This window comes from Pelophylax lessonae, assembly GCF_965119305.1.
Source record: "Pelophylax lessonae genome assembly, chromosome: 9".
In the NCBI taxonomy this organism is placed as follows: Eukaryota; Metazoa; Chordata; class Amphibia; order Anura; family Ranidae; genus Pelophylax; species Pelophylax lessonae.
This window is the reverse complement of record NC_138776.1, coordinates 6,951,636-6,976,424: the sequence shown is the minus strand read 5'-3', so window position 1 is coordinate 6,976,424 and position 24,789 is coordinate 6,951,636. Positions and strand designations below refer to the sequence as shown.

At 45.5% G+C, this 24,789-nt stretch overlaps 1 protein-coding gene across 1 annotated transcript in view; it reads right to left on the bottom strand.

The window, feature by feature from the left end:
* Positions 1 to 24,054, bottom strand: part of LOC309564565 (C3a anaphylatoxin chemotactic receptor-like) — a gene marked incomplete at its 3' end in the record, with an annotated part of 35,999 nt that extends 11,945 nt beyond the window's left edge. The window contains exon 1 of the mRNA XM_082269211.1: positions 23,949 to 24,054. The remainder of the gene's footprint in view (positions 1 to 23,948) is intronic.
* Between the last annotated feature and the right edge of the window lie 735 nt (positions 24,055 to 24,789).

The following is a 24,789-nucleotide window of genomic DNA, read 5'->3' as shown; positions in this document are numbered from 1 at the left end:
AGCAGAGTTCACTGAGCATTTAAATATAAATAAACACAACATCAAATTAGAATGTACATGGGACAAAAAAGAAATTAACTATCTAGATGTATCTGTGCGGATTGAAAACAGACGGATCATCACTAAGGCGTATTTCAAGCCCACGGATAGAAACGGCTATCTTCCGGTATACAGTGGTCATCACCCGTGCTGGCTAAGGAACATCCCCAAGGGGCAATTACTGAGGATACGGAGGAATTGCACCTTGGAGGAGGATTTTTTGGAACAATCACGTGTGATAACAGACAAATTTACCGATAAGGGATACAGACCGGAGGTACTGGAGGAGACAGTGAAAGAAGTACTGGCGGTTTCACATGAGTCCTGCCTGGCTCCAACTAATAAGATTCCAAATGAATCGCACCAATGGGGCTTAATAACAAATTATAATGTTCAGTTCAGGGAATTTGAATCTATCATGAAAAAGCACTGGGGAATATTGAAGCTTGATAAGGTTCTGGGCCCCGTGATTCCGGATAACCCAATATTTATATACAAAAAGGCTCCCACTATTGGAGACAGAGTGGTGAGGAAAGTTTTGGACCCTCCCAGACCACCAAAGATGTTCTGGGACTTGTCTGGATTTCACGCATGCAGAAGGTGTAAGGCTTGCAGACAAGTGAATACACACTTTCGGGGTCTAATGGAGTTCACTTCAGGAGCAAATGGGAAGACCTTTGAAATAAAGGAGTGTATCACGTGTATCACGACCCACGTGGTATACGGAATGGAGTGCCCTTGCGATATGTTGTATATAAGAAGAACAAAGAGAAAATTGGGCTACAGGATTTCTGAGCACATTTATAAAATAACAACAGGCTTCAAGGAACATAGTGTCCCACTACATTTCAGGGAAAAGCATAATAAAGACCCCTCAGCACTGAAATTTTGGGGTATAGAAAAGATGCCAAGCAACTGGAGAGGGTGCAATAGAGTAAGAGAACTGTCCAAAAAGGAAACTGAATGGATTTACAAGACAAATTCCTTGGCGCCCAACGGGTTAAATATAGAACTTGACCTGAACTGTTTTTTAAGCAACTATTAAGTATATTTTTTAGACAGGACGTTTTATGGATTCCATTTTATATATAGATTTTTATATATAAAATTTTATATATACTTTTATCTTTCTCCAATTTTACTCGAATTTACGATTATGCCTCGACCATTGATTCCTTATGGCAACACGCCTTTTATTTATATATATTTTAACCTTTAATACCATTGGTTTTGGACTAAGATATTTTAGAGCGAATTTTATATATTATATTTGCGATTTGGCCTCTATGAACACCATTTTCTTGTAATCTCAACATATGAATTGTACCTATTATTTATGAAGTTAATGTATTTATTTATTATGTATCTACCATTTATGAAATGATTTATTTAAGATTTGACATTTACTGGTTTTAAAACATATCAGAAATTACATGACATGTGCTAATTATGTAATAAGTATGACATCTTGAGGACAGTGGTCATACATGATGGTTTCACCATTAGAATGCACTTTAGGTTTTACCTATGGCCACATCACCCTGAACATGCCCGATCTCATCTGATCTCAGAAGCTAAGCAGGGTCAGGCCTGGTTAGTACCTGTATGGGAGACCACCTGGGAATACCAGGTGCTGTAGGCTTATTTTTGTGTCAAATTTTGGTTATATCGATTTTAGCAAAACCGTTTTAAATATTAGTAGTACTTAAGATGTATACATCCGGATAGGGCAAGATGGCATGTAGAATTAGGGGTAGAAAGAACTCCATGACCAATTTTTACAAATCGATAGGTTTGGAAATTTTGAACATACATGCTCAGATCGGGCATAGATGGCCGATCTGAAAAAAACTGGGGTTCTGTGTGATTCAAACCCGGGGAATACCCATTCAGATACTGGTTGCGGTAATAAGAGAGTTAATAGCGGTATTAAACTTTGTTTTGTATCGATTAATCTTGTTCTTCTGGTATTTAGAAAATGATTCTATGGTATGTCCATATTGAATTTCCTTCAGGCCAGGTAATGGCAATGAAGAGGTGTTTGAACCCATCAGTGGTGTAAACCAATCATGATGGGAGGGAGGTCCTCCGGCTGCATACATTAATCTTGATTGCAGCAGCGCATGTTTGTCCTCTGTTGAAGTCTACCAGACGAAACCGGTCAGGACGCACGTACGCTGCTTCTGAGGAGACGAAGGGAGGATACCGCTGTGGTTCTGGATCTCGCCTGTTAGCCGCAGGAGCGCTGTAATCCACAGCAGGGACTAGCTTGCGGACGGCGAGCGGCGGTACCTTTCAAAGCCTCTGTGTCTATGATATGCGTGCAAAGGGTGATTGAAATGTAAGCATATACGCTGAAGGGGAGGGAAGTTTTATTTAACTAATAAAGTCGAAACAGTATTACACTACTCTCTTGCTTCATGTCGTTTGCTTACAAATAGGGTTGAGCGGACACCTAGATGTCCGTGTTCGACGGGTTCGGCCGAACTTTAAAAAAAAGTCCGGGTCCGTGTCCCGGACTTTTACCGAACTTTTCCCGGACACCGAACCCCATTGAAGTCAATGGGGACCCGAACTTTAAGGCACTAAAATGGCTCTAAAACACCAAAGGAAAGGGCTAGAGTGCTGCAAATGGCAGCAAAACGTAATTAAGAGCATGGCAAGTGCTCTGCAAACAAATGTGGATAGGGAAATAACTTAAAACAACAAAAAAAAACAGAAAAATAAAACAATGTTCTTCTTCATCTCTGAAGGACGAGGCCCATATGGAGTAGGAGGGAGGTTGAGGTGGTGGTGGATGTGGCGGTGACATAGGCGTGCGCACAGGGTGTGCTGGGTGTGCCTGGGCACACCCTAATCACCTAGGGCACATAGCATTGCCAGTGAGGAGATGGGAAAGATCTCCCTGGGACCTGCTCTGCTCTATTTCTCCTTGCCTACAGGTACATGGCCCCGATACATTACTCTCCCTGCTGGCAAACACATGCATGTGTATTTCAACTTTGGGGTGCACACCTTAATGCAATAGGCTGCGCACACCTATGGGCGGTGTAGGTGGAAGCGGCGGTGGAGGAGGACCAGGGCCGGATTAACAGCATCATGGGCTTGGTGCTGAGGATTTTGAAGGGCCTTAGGGCCGTGCCTTGCCATGCACCCAGAGGAGGAAGGGTGCAGCCATGCATGCCTAATTCAACATGGGATGCTGTCTCTGAAGCCCATAAACACATCCATGCATCGCCAACTGTCCCTCCTTGTCCGGCCTTCACGCTGTGTGGGGAGGTTCTGAGGGTGCTGCCTGGGGAAGCGAGCATAGAAGCCAGACTTCTGTGTTTACAAGTGACAGAAGAGCGGTAACAGTGAATATGGCCAACCCGGGGCCTATATAAAAGGTAGGGGCCTGGAGCTGCAGCTCCAATAGACCCTACATTAATCTGGCCCTGAGGAGGAGGACGAGGTAGCCAACACTGCTTCTTTTCACAAATTTTAAATGAGGGTACACCCCAAAAGAGTGAGAAAGAGCAAAAATGGAACAATGGGTGGGTAAGGTCGGTATCCATTGCTATTCTGCATAAGGTACGGAAAAGTCCCGTGGGATCCATGCCTGGTTCATTTTAATGAACGTGAGCTTGTCCACATTGTCTCTGGACAGGGGATCCAGCAGCGTGGCCACCCAGTAATCAGCACAAGTTAGAATGTGGGCAACTCGGCGGTCGTTGTGGAGACACTGCAGCATGTAATCGCTCATGTGTGCCAGGCTGCCCAGAGGCAACGAAAGGCTGTCCTCTGTGGGAGGTGTATGGTCCGTGTCCTCTGTATCCCCCCAGCCACGCACCAGTGATGGCCATGAGCTGGCCTGTGTGCCACCCTGCTGTGAACATGGTTCCATCTCCTCCTCCAGCTCCTCCTCCTCCTCATCCTCCTCATCCTCCAGAACTGTGCCCCTGCTGGACAATTGCGTCCCTGGCGTTTGCGTGTGCAGGAACCCACCCTCGGAGCCCCTTGCGAATGACTGCCCTGAAAGCCTTGGAAATGTTACCTCTTCATCCTCCTCCTCCTCCTCATCCTGTGCCACATCCTCTTCCATCATCGCCCGAATTGTTTTTTCAAGGAGGCATAGAAGTGGGATAGTTAAGCTGAGAACGGCGTCATTGCCACTGGCCATGTTGGTGGAGTACTCAAAACAGCGCAACAAGGCACACAGGTCTCGCATGGAGGCCCAGTTATTGGTGGTGAAGTGGTGCTGTTCCGCAGAGCGACTCACGCGTGCGTGCTGCAGCTGAAACTCCACTATGGCCTGCTGCTGCTCGCACAGTCTTTCCAGCATGTGCAAGGTGGAGTTCCACCTTGTGGGCACGTCACATATGAGGCGGTGAGCGGGAAGGCCGAAGTTACGCTGCAGCGCTGCCAGGCGAGCAGCAGCAGGGTGAGAACGCCGAAAGTGCGCACAAACGGCCCGCACTTTCTGCAGCAGCTCTGACATATCGGGGTAGTTTTTAAGGAACCTCTGCACCACCAAATTCAGCACATGCGCCAGGCAAGGGATGTGCGTCAAACCGGCTAGGCCCAGAGCTGCTATGAGATTTCGCCCGTTATCGCACACCACCAGGCCGGGCTTGAGGCTCGCTGGCAGCAACCACTCATTTGTCTGCTGTTCCATGCTCCTCCACAACTCCTGCGCGGTGTGTGGTTTGTCCCCCAAACAGGCAAGTTGTAAAACTGCCTGCTGTCGTTTACCCCTGGCCGTGCTGAAGTTGGTGGTGAAGGTGTTACGCTGTCCGGATGAGGAGGCGGTAGAGGATGAGGAAGCGGAGTAGGAGGAGTTAGGAACAGGAGGCAAACTGAAGCGCCCTGCAATCCTCGGTGGTGGAAGGACATGCGCCAAATTGCTATCCGCCTCAGGCCCATCCGCCACTGCATTTACCCAGTGTGCCGTTAGGGAGATATAACGCCCCTGACCGTGCTTACTGGTCCACGTATCCGTAGTTAGGTGGACCTTGGCACAGATGGCGTTGCGCAGTGCACACCTGATTTTTTCCCCCACTTGGTTGTGCAGGGAAGGGATGGCTTGCCTGGAAAAGTAGTGGCGGCTGGGCACGACGTACTGTGGGACAGCCACCGACATAAGGTTTTTAAAACTGTGCGTCTCCACCAGACGGAATGACAGCATTTCAAAGGCCAATAATTTTGAAATGCTGGCATTCAGGGCCAGGGATCGCGGGTGGGTAGGGGGGTACTTCCTCTTCCTCTCAAGTGTTTGGGAGATGGAAAGCTGAACGCTTCCACGGGACATTGTGGAGATGGTTGTTGGTGACCCAGGTGGTGGTGTTGCTGACAGATCGTCTGTTTGCGGGGTGGCAGGTGCCGGTATCACTACAGATGTGGCTGGAGCGGCCGAGACTGCAGCAGAAGAGGAAGCAGGATGAGCCAGAGACGTTTCTTGGTTTTGAAGGTGTGTACTCCACTGCAGCTCGTGCTTTGCACTTAGATGCCTGATCATGCAGGTTGTGCTCAGGTTGAGAAGGTTCATGCCTCGCTTCAAGCTCTGATTGCACAGGGTGCAAACCACTCGTGTCCTGTCATCAGCACATTTTCTAAAGAACTTCCACGCTAGAGAACTCCTTTGAGCTGACTTTGGTGCGCTCGTTCCCTTGCTGCGTTGGGCAGTAGCGGGCGTAGTGTCTAGGGCACGGCCGCTCCGCTTCTGCACCCTGCTCCCTCTTCTGCTGTGCTGGTGGCTCTGTGCGACCACCGCCTCTTCCTCCAAACTACTCAGTTCACCTGCATGACGTTCATTCCATGTGGGGTCGAGGACCTCATCGTCCTCCACATCATCTTCCACCCAGTCTTCACCCCTGCCCTCCTTGTCGGTCTCCACAATGCTGAACGCCGCAGCAGTTGGCACCTGCGTTTCGTCATCATCGGAGACGTGCTGCGATGATCCTTGCATGTACTCATCTTGAGGAATAAGTGGTTGGGCATCGCTGCACTCAATCTCTTCCACTTCTGGGGCAGGGCTAGGTGGATGGCCCTGGGAAACCCTGCTGACAGAGTCCTCAAAAAGAATAAGAGACTGCTGTATGGCTTGGGGCTCAGACTGCTGGCCTGATTTGCAAGGGGGTGAGGTGAAAGACGGTTGGACATTGGCTGCAGGTGCCAACTCTGACCTTTCTGCAGTAGACTGGGTGGGAGACAATGTGAAGGAACTGGAGGCACTGTCAGCAGCAAACCAATCTACTATCGCCTCAACTTGTTCTGGCCTCATCACTTCTAGGGGCGTTTGATGCCCTACCAAATACTGATGCAGGTTCTGTCGCCTACTCACACTTGAGGAAGGTGTTTCACTTGTGCGTGTAGCTGGCACAGATCGACCATGTCCTCTCCTTGCAACAGGAGCTCTACCAGCAGCACCACGACCCAGGCCACGGCCCTTATTTGACGGTCTCCTCATATTTCTGTAATTTAAGATCTTGCCCTAGAAAGGTTTTTATTGAATAGCGGAATAGAAAATATGATCCAAAAAAAGTGTATGTATATCACACGTACACAACCACACTAGGCCCCAATTACTATTGTTTGTACCCCTAAAAGGCTAGATGAGGAGTAGGGGGAGTATGGAACAGGCAGCACCCTCAAACCTTCAGAAGTATGAGATGAACCCCAACAACTTGGAAAGGTGGATCTCTCTCACACGTACCAACACAGACTATCCCCCAATTTAACTGATCCCCAGAGGTTTTTGATTAAATAGCGGAATAGAAAATATGATCCCAAAAAAGTGTATGTATATCACACGTACACAACCACACTAGGCCCCAATTACTATTGTTTGTACCCCTAAAAGGCTAGGAGTAGGGGGAGTATGGAACAGGCAGCACCCTCAAACCTTCAGAAGTATGAGATGAACCCCAACAACTTGGAAAGGTGGATCTCTCTCACACGTACCAACACAGACTATCCCCCAATTTAACTGATCCCCAGAGGTTTTTGATTAAATAGCGGAATAGAAAATATGATCCCAAAAAAGTGTATGTATATCACACGTACACAACCACACTAGGCCCCAATTACTATTGTTTGTACCCCTAAAAGGCTAGGAGTAGGGGGAGTATGGAACAGGCAGCACCCTCAAACCTTCAGAAGTATGAGATGAACCCCAACAACTTGGAAAGGTGGATCTCTCTCACACGTACCAACACAGACTATCCCCCAATTTAACTGATCCCCAGAGGTTTTTGATTAAATAGCGGAATAGAAAATATGATCCCAAAAAAGTGTATGTATATCACACGTACACAACCACACTAGGCCCCAATTACTATTGTTTGTACCCCTAAAAGGCTAGGAGTAGGGGGGAGTATGGAACAGGCAGCACCCTCAAACCTTCAGAAGTATGAGATGAACCCCAACAACTTGGAAAGGTGGATCTCTCTCACACGTACCAACACAGACTATCCCCCAATTTAACTGATCCCCAGAGGTTTTTGATTAAATAGCGGAATAGAAAATATGATCCCAAAAAAGTGTATGTATATCACACGTACACAACCACACTAGGCCCCAATTACTATTGTTTGTACCCCTAAAAGGCTAGGAGTAGGGGGGAGTATGGAACAGGCAGCACCCTCAAACCTTCAGAAGTATGAGATGAACCCCAACAACTTGGAAAGGTGGATCTCTCTCACACGTACCAACACAGACTATCCCCCAATTTAACTGATCCCCAGAGGTTTTTGATTAAATAGCGGAATAGAAAATATGATCCCAAAAAAGTGTATGTATATCACACGTACACAACCACACTAGGCCCCAATTACTATTGTTTGTACCCCTAAAAGGCTAGGAGTAGGGGGAGTATGGAACAGGCAGCACCCTCAAACCTTCAGAAGTATGAGATGAACCCCAACAACTTGGAAAGGTGGATCTCTCTCACACGTACCAACACAGACTATCCCCCAATTTAACTGATCCCCAGAGGTTTTTGATTAAATAGCGGAATAGAAAATATGATCCCAAAAAAGTGTATGTATATCACACGTACACAACCACACTAGGCCCCAATTACTATTGTTTGTACCCCTAAAAGGCTAGGAGTAGGGGGAGTATGGAACAGGCAGCACCCTCAAACCTTCAGAAGTATGAGATGAACCCCAACAACTTGGAAAGGTGGATCTCTCTCACACGTACCAACACAGACTATCCCCCAATTTAACTGATCCCCAAAGGTTTTTGATTAAATAGCGGAATAGAAAATATGATCCCAAAAAAGTGTATGTATATCACACGTACACAACCACACTAGGCCCCAATTACTATTGTTTGTACCCCTAAAAGGCTAGGAGTAGGGGGAGTATGGAACAGGCAGCACCCTCAAACCTTCAGAAGTATGAGATGAACCCCAACAACTTGGAAAGGTGGATCTCTCTCACACGTACCAACACAGACTATCCCCCAATTTAACTGATCCCCAGAGGTTTTTGATTAAATAGCGGAATAGAAAATATGATCCCAAAAAAGTGTATGTATATCACACGTACACAACCACACTAGGCCCCAATTACTATTGTTTGTACCCCTAAAAGGCTAGGAGTAGGGGGAGTATGGAACAGGCAGCACCCTCAAACCTTCAGAAGTATGAGATGAACCCCAACAACTTGGAAAGGTGGATCTCTCTCACACGTACCAACACAGACTATCCCCCAATTTAACTGATCCCCAGAGGTTTTTGATTAAATAGCGGAATAGAAAATATGATCCCAAAAAAGTGTATGTATATCACACGTACACAACCACACTAGGCCCCAATTACTATTGTTTGTACCCCTAAAAGGCTAGGAGTAGGGGGAGTATGGAACAGGCAGCACCCTCAAACCTTCAGAAGTATGAGATGAACCCCAACAACTTGGAAAGGTGGATCTCTCTCACACGTACCAACACAGACTATCCCCCAATTTAACTGATCCCCAGAGGTTTTTGATTAAATAGCGGAATAGAAAATATGATCCCAAAAAAGTGTATGTATATCACACGTACACAACCACACTAGGCCCCAATTACTATTGTTTGTACCCCTAAAAGGCTAGGAGTAGGGGGGAGTATGGAACAGGCAGCACCCTCAAACCTTCAGAAGTATGAGATGAACCCCAACAACTTGGAAAGGTGGATCTCTCTCACACGTACCAACACAGACTATCCCCCAATTTAACTGATCCCCAAAGGTTTTTGATTAAATAGCGGAATAGAAAATATGATCCCAAAAAAGTGTATGTATATCACACGTACACAACCACACTAGGCCCCAATTACTATTGTTTGTACCCCTAAAAGGCTAGATGAGGAGTAGGGGGAGTATGGAACAGGCAGCACCCTCAAACCTTCAGTATGAGATTGTGTTCACTGTACCCCACAAAGATTGAGTTCACTGCACCCCACAATGATTGTGTTCACTGCACCCCACAAAGATTGTGTTCACTGCACCTCACAAAGATTGTGTTCACTGTACCCCCCAAAGATTGTGTTCACTGCACCCCACAAAGATTCTGTTCACTGTACCCCACAAAGATTGTGTTCACTGCACCCCAAAAAGATTGTGTTCACTGCACCCCAAAAAGGATGTTGTTCACTGCACCCCAAAAAGGATGTTGTTCACTCCACCCCAAAAAGATTGTGTTCACTGCACCCCACAAAGATTGTGTTCACTGCACCCCAAAAAGATTGTGTTCACTGCACCCCAAAAATGATTTTGTTCACTGCACCCCAAAAAGGATTTTGTTCACTGCACCCCAAAAAGGATGTTGTTCACTCCACCCCAAAAAGATTGTGTTCACTGCACCCCAAAAAGATTGTGTTCACTGCACCCCACAAAGGATTTTGTTCACTGCACCCCAAAAAGATTGTGTTCACTGCACCCCAAAAAGGATGTTGTTCACTGCACCCCAAAAAGGATTTTGTTCACTGCACCCCAAAAAGATTGTGTTCACTGCACCCCACAAAGGATTTTGTTCACTGCACCCCACAAAGATTGTGTTCACTGCACACCAAAAAGGATTGTGTTCACTGCACCCCAAAAAGATTTTGTTCACTGCACCCCAAAAAGATTGTGTTCACTGCAGCCCAAAAAGATTGTGTTCACTGCAGCCCAAAAAGATTGTGTTCACTGCAGCCCAAAAAGATTGTGTTCACTGCAGCCCAAAAAGATTGTGTTCACTGCAGCCCAAAAAGATTGTGTTCACTGCAGCTCACACACAGAAAAATGGATGTGGATCACTGACACCTGCCTATCTCCAATCCCACACCACACAGCAATATCGATTGTAGTTTGTAGAACACAGTTTCCCTAAAATTCAGCAGACTCTGTCCCTAACAGGATTGAGAAGAGATCGTAGATCAGGATTGAGTGCAGATTCACCCCACCCCCCACACAGCAATATCGATTGTAGTTTGTAGAACACAGTTTCCCTAAAATTCAGCAGACTCTGTCCCTAACAGGATTGAGAAGAGATCGTAGATCAGGATTGAGTGCAGATTCACCCCACCCCCCACACAGCAATATCGATTGTAGTTTGTAGAACACAGTTTCCCTAAAATTCAGCAGACTCTGTCCCTAACAGGATTGAGAAGAGATCGTAGATCAGGATTGAGTGCAGATTCACCCCACCCCCCACACAGCAATATCGATTGTAGTTTGTAGAAGACACTGACCCTATATAATTCAGCAGACTCTATCCCTAAAATGCCTACAACTCGCCCTGCCTAAACACTCCGACCTGTCCCTCAATTCTATCCGGACACAAATGGTTTTTTCCTGCCTATCTTTCCCTAATCAGCAGCCAGCACGTTGATGTGTGCTCTGTCCCTGAATCTAAGCAGCTGCCTCGAACTTATAAAGACTTGGTCACATGCTTCAGACGGCCAATCACAGCTACTGAGACATTTGCAGGCATGGCTGGGATGGCTTAAGGCACACCAGTTAAACGATTGTTGATTGGCTGTTGAAAGCCCGCCATGAAAAGAGCGCCAAAGCATGCAAAACCCGGAAATAAAACGACCGAACACGGATTTTTACCCGAACATACAGTAAAGTGTCCGTGTCCGTGTTCGGGTACAAAAAATCCAATTATTCGGTACGAACACGAATAATACAGTCCGTGTTCGCTCAACACTACTTACAAATTGCACTGAGGAGATATACAGCCTGATAGTGACCCCTGGTGGACGGATAGGATCTGGATGTGCTCAAGAGACGACAGACCGACCAGAAGCAAGGGCTCATGCAGCTTATGCATAAAGGCGATATTTCAAGGGCAATTTGGTGAGTGGCCACTTCATAGGGGTGCACAGTCGGTGTGGTGAAGGATTAGTAAAACTGTGTGTACAATCACTGGTGCTGAACATCAGAGGAGAAATCTTTTTGCTGGCTGTGACTGCTCGTCCTGTGGAGTTGGGACTAGTTTGCATTTGCAGGCTCTGAAGCACTGCAGGAACTGACTAATATACTTGCACACATACATTGTGTGTGCTGAAGCGCCGCTGAATGTATGATATAACGAACTGAGACGCACAGATTGGGTTATTATTATACATTTGATTTTGCATGTACAAATGGTACCCCTTTCTGGATAAGGGTGACACCATGTCCCAAACTATCTTGCCGCTGCTTCCTATGTAGTCTGGGCAGTTGGTGGGCTCCACAGTGCTATCTTTTCCCTCGTAAACCCGGAAACTAACTGTATAGCCTGTGGCCCTGTCACACGGCTTTTACAGCTTGACCCCGTATCTGGCACGCTTGCTGGGGAGATGCTGTTTCATAGCAAGGCAGCCAGTAAACTTAATCAGGGACTCGTCAACGTAGACAACTTGTTGGTGGGTAAACAAGGCTGCAAATCGCTGATTGAAGTGGTCTACGAGGGGCCAAATTTTGTGGAGCTGATCATATTCAGGGTCACCCCGAGGACGACAGATTTCATTGTCGTTGAAATGCATAAATCGCAGAATTTGCTTGTATCTCCCCCTGGACATGCAGGCATTGTACATGCGCATATGGTGAAGTGGGCTAGTGGACCAATATATTCACTCTTTTTGGTTATGCCCATGTTGAGGGAAAGGCCCAGAAAGGTTTTAAAATCGGGAACCGTTAAAGGCCTGGCAAGGGGCGAAATTGGGTTGGCGGCGATGAATTTTTGTGCATATAAATTTGATTGATCCACAATAGATCTGAAAAGATCTTCCGTGAAGAACAGCTCATAAAAATTCAGGGGCGTAAAATTGGCTGTTTCCACGTGGATTCCAGGTTGGGCAGTGAATGGGGGAAGTACGGGCGCTTTAGTATCAGTGGGTTGCTAATCAGGATATGCTAGCGCATCAGGGAGGGCACTATGGGCTCTACGGGCCTGTCTTCAGATACGCGGTGGCTGCGGGCCACTACTCGTGCTAGCTACCACACCAGCTTCAACTGCACTTATGGGACTCGCCACGTCACCAAGTGTTACTGCAGTGCTGGTTGTACTAGGTCCAGGGTGTACTAGGCCGCTGGCACTTGCCAAGCCACCAGAAGGATGAGCGGCACTAGTGCTAACACTCTGCTCCATGCGAGCACCCTGCAATCTCTGCACCTCAGCAACTCCAGAATGGGGTCGGGTACGCTTGGGTCTAACAGGGATCCATCCGTCGTCAGAGCTGTCTGTCGGGGAGCCGCTGCTTTCTTCAGGTCCGTATACTGACCCTGATTCTGCCAGTGAGGCTTCCCCATCGCTCTCATCTGACATGGTCAGTATACAGTAAGCCTCTGCACTACTGTACCACCGTTTGGTCATTTTAGTAACTAAATTTACCGGTACAGTAGTGTGACTCACAGGTAAAAAAAAGCATCTGGTTGTCGAGGACTATTTCAACCGCTATCAAGAACAACTGCTAATGCTAGCAGGGATCAGGCCTGACTCTGCTAACACAGCGGTTTTGTGTGTTGTGTTTTTTTGTAAGTGACAGTAATCTTGATTACTACACTTGCCTGGGTGGGGTGATCTGGGTGGAGGGGTTAAGCGCAGGTGCTGGCAGGAATCAAACACCGCATTTTGGGAACCCTAAACTATTGGGGACGCTAATATAGTTCTGATCAGATCAGATATTGATCTGTTCAAACACTATACTAGTAATGGAAGTGTATGTGTGTGTGTGCGTGTGGTAATCAAGGGGTTATTTCTAACTATGCGCCGGGGATCTGCGCTATCTTAGACTGACACTAACACTAACTAATGTCACCTGTGTCACTAATTATAGTGATCAGAAAAAAAACTGTACACTATAAAAGTGACACTGTGACAGGGCAATGAAGGGGTTAACTGGGGGTGATAAGGGGGTTAAATCTTTATTGGGGGGTGTGGCGGGGACCCTAAACCTACTTGGGACAGAAAATAATTTTCTAGTGCTAACGCAAGTCACAATCACACTAATACAAAAATACAGTAAACTACTGATCGGTTCTTAACCCAATCAGGCCAACAGCGGCACCAGGGGGCATGCAGGAGCGCGCCCCAGAGCTGCTGGAATGAGCGACGTAGACCTACACCGGTTTGCCTGTAGCGTGCTGACTGCCGCAGAAAATAGTCGTGCGGCGGTCGGCAAGTGGTTAAGGAGTGGAGGGTCCCGCATCCTCACAGCTCTCTGCTCTGCCGTCCCTGTGCTCACTGAAGCGCTGGGCTGTGGAGGGAGGGCTGAGAGCGGCTGGCTCAGGCTCTCAGCGGCTCCCCGTACTTCTCCTTTAACAACTGATGACTTATTTAGCTTTGCTCAGCGTATAAAACAGAAAGATAAAAAGAAACATTGTTTTATTTTGTATCTTTCTGTTTATTCATCTACAGATCTACAGATCAAAGGGATGAACTTCCATCTGCAGATGAAGTGAGTTTAAAGCAATCTGTCAAGTAAAAAAAAAAAAAAAGTATATATATATATTTTTTTTTTTCTGTAATAAATGTTATTTTCCTGCTTTTGTTTTTTTTTTTGTTCACTTCTATTTTATAAACTATTAATAATTAAAAGTTTTTTTCTTTGCTTTGTTTGTTAATATTTTTACACCTTTAACATATATTTATACATTTCACTTAAGAGCCGGTTCACATACAGGCGACCCGACTTGCCGGGGGCGACCTGTGAAGTCGCGGTGCACAGCGCGCACCGCGACCTCGGAGAGACATGCACGGACTTCATATCATTGATGTCAATGCAGGTCGCTCCAGGTCGCCCCAATGTAGTACAGGACCCTTTTTCTAAGTCGGAGCGACTTATGTCGCTCCTATTAGAATGGGTCCTTTGCTAATCTATGGCAGGCGACCCACGGCTGGAAACAAGTGCAAGCATCTAAACAGCATAAATCAAACAAACATAAAATAAACCCTGGCCACTTGGGGCGTCTACCTTCACAACACAGGAACCTACCTATGGTGTCTGTCCCAACCTACTGCTGGGCAGACACTGCTGGTCATACAGCAGAAAACCAATAGTCTATTTGTTTTCTTTTCACGCAGAAAAAGTCAACACCATCTCTCCTTCAGAAGTCTTTCAGCTCACTGCTCTCCTTAACGCACAAAGCCTCAGGATGCAGCAATCAGTAGTCATCCTCTGGATAACTTATAGAGGCCTTAATTGCCTCATTCTGAATAGCTGAAGCTTTCCAACATCCTTAAACCTTTCTGGCTACCTCTGCAGCCGACACCTGATAGTAATTGGTGAATTGTCTAAACAACACAGAAATGTATCTCCCGTCTGTGACAACACCCACAGATTTACCTGACTTCCTGTCACAATATATATATATATATATATATATATATATAAAGCCCTATATGCTTCCATATCTGTCTTATCTATTTATAATACACTCTTCAAATGTGCTTTAAAATGCATGTTTTTTCTATGAAGAATAAAATAATGGCGTTATGCTGTTGGGACGGTATAATAATGCTATGGGGCTGGTATGAAATTATTTCCAGGGCTGAATTTTATTCCCAGTCCGGCCTTGTCATTCAGGCTCCATTGACTGACCCCCTCTAAAGAGGACTGAAATGGACTCAAATAGGTAGTTAGTGACAGGTTTAGGACCACCTTGGAGGAGTGGACTGATCGACGCGTCAAAAAGAAACTACAGTGCAGCTGACTGTGGAAGTCAGGGAAATATGATGAGAAGATTGCCCCCGCGGGGATGGTCTCCTCATCATTGTGATGTTTAGATAGTGATACCTGTTGTGTACCTGTGATATGTTAAACTCTTTCTTCTTTCTTTACAGGTAACACAAGACTTAGTCAGGTCAGGCTAATTTGTTTCTCACCAGAGCAGGCTTTGCTTGGTGGGGGGTGCATTGCTATAAATGCGCCTAAAATGTATTATAGTATACAGTAAGATATTTATATGTTTGCACTTAATTTATTAACCACTTCCTTACCGAGTCATGTAAAATGACGTCGGCAAAGTGGTTGTCTAGATCCGGGCCGCCGTCATATGACGTCGGCCCGTTCTAGCTGCTACTGCGCGCCCCCGGCGGCGCGCAGCGGCGCGATCAGGGATGAGGCTCGTCCCTCGGACATAGCCCATCACTGATCAAGGTAAACAGCCAATAGAAATTGGCTGTTTACCACGTGATCGGCTGTGTCAATCACAGCCGATCACATGAGCGGCTCCAGTACGAGCCGCTCGTTCTCTCTGCAATGCGCGCCCGCGGGGGCGCGCAGAGCAGCGATCGGGGACGAGGCTCGTCCCTCGGACAGAGTCGATCCCCGATCTAGGTAAAGAGCCAATGAAATTGGCTCTTTACCACGTGACCGGCTGTGTCCAATCACAGCCGGTCACAAATGTCAACAGAGAACACGGTAACTAGCTGTCACCGTGTTCTCCTCCTCACACACTGATCCTGTGTGAGGAGGAGATTGTGGTAACAGCTAGTTACCAAGTACAGTGCACCCCAAACACACTGATTGCCCCCCCCCCAATAAAGAGCACCTGTCACTAGCCCATCAAAGTACCCGAGTACCTGTCATCAGGTACTCAGATGACAGGTACTCGGGTACTCTGATGGGCTGGTGACAGGTATTCGGGTACTCTGATGACAGGTACTCGGGTACTCTGATGACGGATACTCTGATGACAGGTACTCGGGTACTCTGACGGGTACTCGGGTACTCTGATGACGGGTACTCGGGTACTCTGATGACAGGTACTCGGGTACTCTGATGACGGGTACTCGGGTACTCTGATGACAGGTACTCGGGTACTCTGATGACGGGTACTCGGGTACTCTGATGACAGGTACTCGGGTACTCTGATGACAGGTACTCGAGTACTCTGATGACGGGTACTCGGGTACTCTGACAGGTACTCGGGTACTCTGATGACGGGTACTCGGGTACTCTGACAGGTACTCAGGTACTCTGATGACAGGTACTCGGGTACTCTGATGACGGGTACTCGGGTACTCTGATGACAGGTACTCGGGTACTCTGATGACAGGTACTCGGGTACTTTGAGTACCTGTCAACGGAGTACCCGTCATCAGAGTACCTGAGTACCTGTCACCTACCCATCAGAGTACCCGAGTACCTTCCACCTGCTCATCAGAGTACCTGACGCCTGAAGTACCCAAGTACTTGCCGCCTGCTCATCAGTACCCATCACTACTCATCAGTACTCATCAGTACCTATCACGTATCAGTACTGATCATCAGTACCCATCAGTACAGTATCACCTATCACCTATCAGTCAGTGAGTACTACTCATCAGTACCTATCACCTGCCTGTCACCTGCCCATCAGAGTACCCGAGTACCTGTCACCTGCCTATCGGAGTACCCGAGTACCTGCCACCTGCTCATCAGTACCAGAGTACCTGTCACCTGCCCAACAAAGTACCCAAGTACCTGTCACCCTTCATACAGCCACCATGTCCAAGTCCAAAAAGGTTTATATACGTCGTCCGTTTAAACCTAAATACCGGTGTTATGGTAGCAGATAGCTGCCATAACCCTGGTATTTTTTTAAACGGTGGACGGTTGGCTTTCCGATAAGGGTGGTCCCAGCGGCGGATTCGCCGTGGGATCACCCTTCCGGGATGGCGGAAGAGGCGCCCCCCCCCCCTCCCGACGCGTTCCGGTCCCTTTCCCCGCTTACCGGACCCGCCGGCAGCGGGGAAAACGATCCGGTCCCGAATCCTCACAGACAGGATGTCGAGTGAGGGCAAGCTTGCCCTCACTTGACTCTATGGTCTTGGAGGACCGGAGCTATGGAAAATGTTGTTGCCTAGCAACCGGTTTAAAGGTCCTTTTTTTTTTTTTTTTCATTTTATATTATAATTATTATTTATTTATTTTTTTTTCTATCTTTTAGTGTACTTGTGAGATCTGAGGACTTTTTGACCCCAGATCTCACAAAAAAGAGGTCCTGTCGTGCCTATTTCTATTACGAGGAATATTTACATTTCTTTTAATAGAAATAAAAATGATCAATTTTTTTTTTTTTTTTTAAACGGTGTAAAAATAAAAAATAATAAATAAAATAAATAGTAAAAAAAAAAAAAAAAAAAATTAAAGCGCCCTGTCCCCGTTAGCTCGCGCGCAGAAGCGAATGCATACAGAAACCCCGCCCACATATGTAAACGGTGTTCAAACCACACATGTGAGGTATCGCCGCGATCGTTAGAGCAAGGGGAATAATTTGAGCCCTAGACCTCCTCTGTAACTCAAAGATGGCAACCTGTAGAAATTTTTAAATTGTCGCCTATGGGGATTTTTAAGTACCAAAGTTTGTCACCATTCCGTGAGCGTGCGCAATTTTGAAACATGACATGTTGGGTATCTATTTACTCGGCGTAACATTATCTTTCACATTATGGAAAAAAATTGGGCTAACTTTACTGGTTTCTTATTTTTTAATTAAAAAAAGTGAATTTTTTCCAAAAAAATTGCGTTTGGAAGACCGCTACGCAAATACGATGTGATAAAAAATAGTGCAATAATCTCCATTTTATTCTCTAGGGTCTCTGCTAAAAAAAAATATATAATGTTTGGGGGTTCTAAGCAGTTTTCTAGCAAAACAACTGATTTTAGCTTGTAAACACCAAATGTCAAAAATAGGCCTAGGCAAGTGGCTAGGATGCATGATGATGCTCCTTGGATGTTCGGCCCCTCTATATGGCTAGGCTGTGAAAAAGTCTCACACATGTGGTATTGCCATACTCAGGAGGAGTGGCAGAATGTATTTTGGGGTGTCATTTTTGCTGTGTACATGCTATGTGTTAGGAATATCCTATAAATTGACAACTTTGTGTAAAAAAAAAAAGTTTTCATTTTTTTCCCACATTTTCCAAAAACCTGTGGAAAAAAATGATATGTTCAAACGACCCATAATGCCTCATAGAATATACGTTGGAGTGTTTGCTTTCCAAAATGGGGTCATTTTGTGGACTTTTCCATTGTATTGGTGCTCTAGGGCCTTGAAAAGTGTGATAGGTAGTAAGAAAGTTTTATGTGTATTTATGCTCCTAGAACGCCTGAATGTGCTTCTTGGACGTGGAGTCTCTTTTTGTGGCCAGGCTGTGTAAAAGTCTCACACATGTGGTATCGCCATACTCGGAAGGAGTAGCAGAATGTATTTTTGGGTGTAATTTTTGCTGTGTACATGCTATGTGTTAGAAATAGCTTATAAATTGACAACTTTGTGGGAAAAAAAAGAAAAAAAATTTTTTTCTTCATTTTCCCAAGAATTGTGGGAAAAAATTACAACTTCAAAAAACTCACCATGCCTCTTACTAAATACCTTGGACTGTCTACTTTACAAAAAGGGGTCATTTGGTCGGTATTTGTACTGTCCTGACATTTCAGGGCCTCAAGAAAGGAGATAGGCAGTCAGTACATCTGGTGTGATCAATTTTCAGTAATTGGTACCATAGCTTCTAGACTCAATAACTTTCACACAGACGAAATAATATACACTAATTTGGGTTAATTTTACCAGAGACATGTAGCAGTATACATTTTGGCCCAAATGTATGAAGAAAAATTTATTTTTTGCAAAATTTCATAATTGAAACTAAAAAAAAGTGTTTTTTTTTCAAAATTTTTGCTCTTTTTTTGCATATATCACGAAAAAAAAAACCCCCAGTTGTGATCAAATACCACCAAAAGAAAGCTCTATTTGTGTGAAAAAAATGATAAAAATTTTGTTTGGTTATAGTGTAGCATGACTGAGCAATTGTCATTCAAAGTGTGAGAGTGCTGAAAGCTGCAAATTGGTCTGGGCAGGAAGGGTGTCAAACTGCTCTGTATGGAAGCGGTTAATGTACATTTGTTCATTTTCACTTTTCCCTCTTTCCAGGTTTATGGGATACTCTTAGAGTTTTTTTTTATAGGATTTTTGTAGGTGGAGACTGCCCCAGAGCCAGTGGGACGTGGTTCATTTTTGGTGGGGGGTGGATGTAGAAACCTCCTTGGTAGGTGCTAGGAAAACACATCTATTTGCTCCTTCTGCTTATCAGGGGAGCCTGATCTGTTAGGTTGCCTGTTGCATGTCTCCAGGTGTGATTCACTGGGTCTGAGGGAGTGTCCCCACTGTATCCAATAAGGGAGCTTGTTGGACAGTGAAGGAAACCCAGCCAGTGACACATTGGCTTTTGTGGGAGTCCCAGTGGGAGGGCATTCTTGCAATGCATCCTGGGATTGCTCATAAAAGCCAGGGGGACCTGTGACAGGGTGTCTTTGGCGGGAAGTAGAGTCCCCGGAGGAGGTGGACGGCTGTCTCTCCTCCTGCAGTGTGTGAGGAAGGTGGTCTTAGGTGGTCGGCCTAGTGAACCAGGTGTGAAGCTGAGCTGCAGAGGATCCAGTGTAACTGACAGTGGAGCTGCTGGCAGAGTCTCTTGGAAAAAACAGTGTCCGTGAGTACTGAGGCATCTGCCAGGAAGGGGGACCACTCCAGTGAAGTCAGCTAGGTCACATGGAGAGTATTACAGTAAAAGGAGTGCCATGAAGAAAGCCCTGAAGAATAGGAACAAAGGGGGTGCCAGGAAGGACTCTGAAGAGTGTTCTGCAGTACAGTACAGCTTATCTAAAGCGGCTCATTAAATACTACTTAGTCACTAGTGACAAGGTGAAGCAGCGGCCTTGCCGCACTCAATTATATCTAATGTCCCAGCAAATTGTGCATAGTTTATTCAAGCTGGAGTATCCCACTCATTCCCTTCTCCTATCCAAGTTCTCAATAAAACCACAAAAACCAAAACTCCTAGATTGTTTCTTGACTGAGCCAGTCACTTTGAAGTTGCTGAATTATTGTACTGTTGCTATGGGTAACCCATGGGAGCCCATTATCAGCAGCTCCCAAGGGAGTAGTGCTACATAAACATGCCATTGATGTTTAACCACCTTACTACCATATTGCGTTAATAAATAGCGGGTAGGTAGATGCACATTTCTAGAATCCCATTAAAAACTGGACTCTGTCAACTACTCATGAACATGCCAGGCGTGCACGCAATATGAAGATGCAGACCAGAACACACTAATGGAATAACGATACACCTTGATTTACCCACTTACCACTCTATTTACTGCTGGTAGGCGGTCCCCCTTTGGGCATTGCAATGTCACAGTGAACTTCCTAGTTTAGATCAGCCTTTCTACACCAGTGTGCTGCAGCACACTGGTGTGTCGCACAGGTCCTTTAGGTGTAGGATAATAGGAGAGAAGGGCTGTCAGAGCCAGATTTTCCGATCCCCTGCCGAACTGTACATCGGGTCAGCCTCAAAAGTGACAGTAAAGGGAGGGGAAGTGTGCTGTGCTCTCTGCTTCCCCTTACATTGAGGTACCTGGCTAAATGAGAAAGGTACGGTGCTAGAATGTTTCAAAAGGCTTTATATATGTGTGTGTGTGTGTGTGTAGTATCTCACAAAAGTAAGTACACCCCGCACATTTTTATAAATATTTTATTCCATCTTTTTATGTGACAACACTGAAGAAATGACACTTTGCTACAATGTAAAGTAGTGAGTGTACAGCTTGTATAACAGTGTAAATTTGCTGTCCCCTCAAAATAACTCAACACACAGCCATTAATGTCTAAACCACTGGCAACAAAAGTGAGTACACCCCCAAGTCAAAATGTCAAAATTGGGCCCAATTAGCCATTTTCCTTCCCATGTGCCATGTGACTCGTTAGTGTTACAAGGTATCAGGTGTGAATGGGGAGCAGGTGTGGTAAATTTGGTGCTATCACTCTCACTCTCTCATACTGGTCACTGGAAGTTCAACATGGCACCTCATGGAAAATAACTCTCTGAGGACCTGAAAAAAAGAATTACTCTACATAAAGATGGCCTAGGCTATTAGAAGATTGCCAGGACCCTGAAACTGAGCTGCAGTACGGTGGCCAAGACCATACAGCAGTTTAACAGGACAGGTTCCACTCAGAAAAGGCCTCACCATGGTCAGCCAAAGATGTTGAGTGCACGTGCTCAGTGTCATATTCAGAGGTTGTCTTTTGGAAATAGACGTATGAGTGTTGCCAGCTTTGCTGCAGAGGTTGAAGGGATGGGGGGACAGCCTGTAAGTGCTCAGACAATACGTCACACACTGCAACAAATTGGTCTGCATGGCTGTCATCCAAGAACAAAGCCTCTTCTAAATGATGCACAAGAAGGCCTGCAAACAGTTTGCTGAAGACCAGCAGACTAAGGACATGGATTACTGGAACCATATCCTGTGGTCTGATGAGACCAAGATAAACTTATTTGGTGTCAGATGGTGTCAAGCGTGTGTGGTGGCAACCAGGTGAGGAGTACAAAGACAAGTGTGTCTTCCTACAGTCAGGCATGGTGGTGGGAGTGTCATGGTCTGGGGCTGCGTGAGTGCTGCCGGCACTGGGGAGCTACAGATCATTGAGGGAACCATGAATGCCAACATGTATTGTGACATACTGAAGCAGAGCATGATCCCTGCCCTCCGGAGACTGGGCTGTAGGACAGTTTTCTAACATTAAAACGACCCCAAACACCTCCAAGACAACCACTGCCTTCCTAAAAAGGCTGGGGGTAAAGGTAATGGACTGGCCGAGCATTTCTCCAGACCTAAACCCTATTGAGCATCTGTGGGGCATCCTCAAATGGAGGGAGGAGGAGTGCAAGGTCTCTAATAAGAACCAGCTCTGTGATGTCATCATGGAGGAGTGGAAGAGAACTCCAGTGACAACCTGTGAAGCTCTGGTGAACTCCATTCCCAAGAGGGTTAAGGCAGTGCTGGAAATTAGTAGTAGCCACAAAATATTGACACTTTTGGCCCAATTTGGACATTTTGATTTAGGGGTGTACTCACTTTTGTTGCCAGTGGTTTAGACATTAATGGCTGTGTGTTGAGTTATTTTGAGGGGACAGCAAATTTACACTGTTATACAAGCTGTACACTCACTACTTTACATTGTAGCAAAGTGTCATTTCTTCAGTGTTGTCACATGAAAAGATAGAATAAAATATTTACAAAAATGTGAGGGTGTACTTACTTTTGTGAGATACTGTGTGTATGTATATGTGTGTGTGTATATGTGTGTGTATATATATATATGCATGTGTGTACATATGTATGTACATGTGTGTATGTGTACATGTGTGTCTGTATATGTGTGTACATGTGTGTGTGTGTTTTAAGCCCACATACTCAGCATTAACACACCGCAACCATGCAATGTACACAGTTGTGGGGTGGTTATAGTGCAGCCCCATTCACCCTGAGTATACCTGCAGCTGCAGCCACAGCTGCTTGCTGTGTGTAGGGTAGCCCATTCATTTCAATGGGCTTCCCTACCAGCAGAAATACAGGGAAAGAAGTCCTTGACCCTTTTTTTTTTAATTGAGCTGCATTAAAAGCACCCCATGTTTTCCAATGTGTGGGGTACCATTACAAATTAATGGCACCCCTAAAGAACAGACCATTTGTCTGTAGTTCGGGAATGAGCGCGATTTTGCGTGTGTTCCGCGACACACAGTAACGCGAACCAAGCCTTGGACAGGAGTGCCTCAAGACTGAAAATACTTTTCAAGGGCGCCCGATGGAAAAAAGGTTGGGAAACACTGGTTTAGAGACACGCAAGTGCGTGTCCCCTGCTGATCTGTGCTGTGATTGGACACAGTGCGAGTTTTTCAGCATGTTACAGCCAATAATTTTGGCTGTATACCTGCTGATCGGCTAGGACCAATCACAGTTAACCCCTTGATTACCCTCCTGATAACTCCTATCACCCAGCCATTGTACAGTATTATCAGACTCTCCTTCCTGCATCTGGTGGCCCCTCTAGTGATATAAAGATCTATATAGAGGAATCTGAACCTTCTTCCTCCTGCTGGTGATCCCTCTAGTGATGTAAAGATCTATATTGAGTATTCAGGTCCTCCTTCCTCCTGCTGGTGTGATTACGCAACAATTCTATTAGCTTTCCCCATTGCCTACTCACACTGTTTTCTCATTTGGCAATCATCTGAAATGACCCCCCCCCCCAAAAAAAAAAAAATATTTTTCTTCTGTAGTTCTGGTTAACATTGCATCCCCGATAATTTACTTTATCAGAGGATTCTTGTCACCTGAGTGCTTTATTTTCACATTCAGAAACATTGACCTGAAGTTTCCACAGTTTTAAACAATCTTCTAGCAATGCCAAATTCCATGTTCCTCCAGCAACATCATCCCGATTCCCTACTACAAACCTTTTTGTAATCAGCAAAAAGACATACCTTACCCACCAAGCCTTGCACTTAGACACAGATTGAATAGAACAGGACCTAGCACTGAGCCTTGTGGCACACCACTAGTGACTGGTCTCTCTCCTGAATGTAATCCATATACAACCAAACTCTGATATCTAGCCTTCACCCAACCACGCATACACTGACCTGTTGGTAGAGTCTTACCTCCTGTCTGCAGCAGATCAGAAGAATCTTCTTGAATGGTATCAAGTAATCTGGAGCTTAGTAACCAAATGGCAGCAGGATCTGCTTAAACAGAAAATCCAGATATTATCAATAGTGGAAAAGCTTCATCCCCATGGATCTAGAAAATAGTAGAAGGTAGCAGCACGCAGGGAACAAACACAATTCTACTCACATCATCAAACTAGTAAAGAGAAATAACAGATGAGACAGCTGAATAAATTGTAGTAAAAATGGAAAGATCTACAAGTCTTTGAATTCACTAAACTTACCTTTCACAACTTCTTTTCTGAGTTATTTTGAAATATCGGCACTTAGAAGGAAAAAAATTAATCACTGTAAGTGGTTTTTAGGTGGAAATAACACACACAGTCCCAGTACAATGAAATAACTTGTAATGAAATAATGCAGTCGGGTCACAAACGCCTGGTGGGAAGGCAGCCAAGCCGGGAACGCTCACATTTCCATCAGCCTGCAGAAAGTGACAGCGTCTGTAGAGACGGACAGAATGTGGCCTAGCAGTCTTGAGCACAAGCATAGTTACATAGTTAGTCAGGTTGAAAAAAGACACAAGTCCATCTGGCTCAACCAATAAAAAAACAAAAAACAGTAAAGAAAACCCAACCATACAATCCCATATACACAATCCTATACCCAAAGTTGATCCAGAGGAAGGCGAAAAACCCCAGCAAAGCATGATCCAATTTACTACAGCAGGGGAAAAAATTCCTCCCTGATCCCCCGAGAGGCAATCCGATATTCCCTGGATCAACTTTACCTATAAATATTAGTATCCAGTTATATT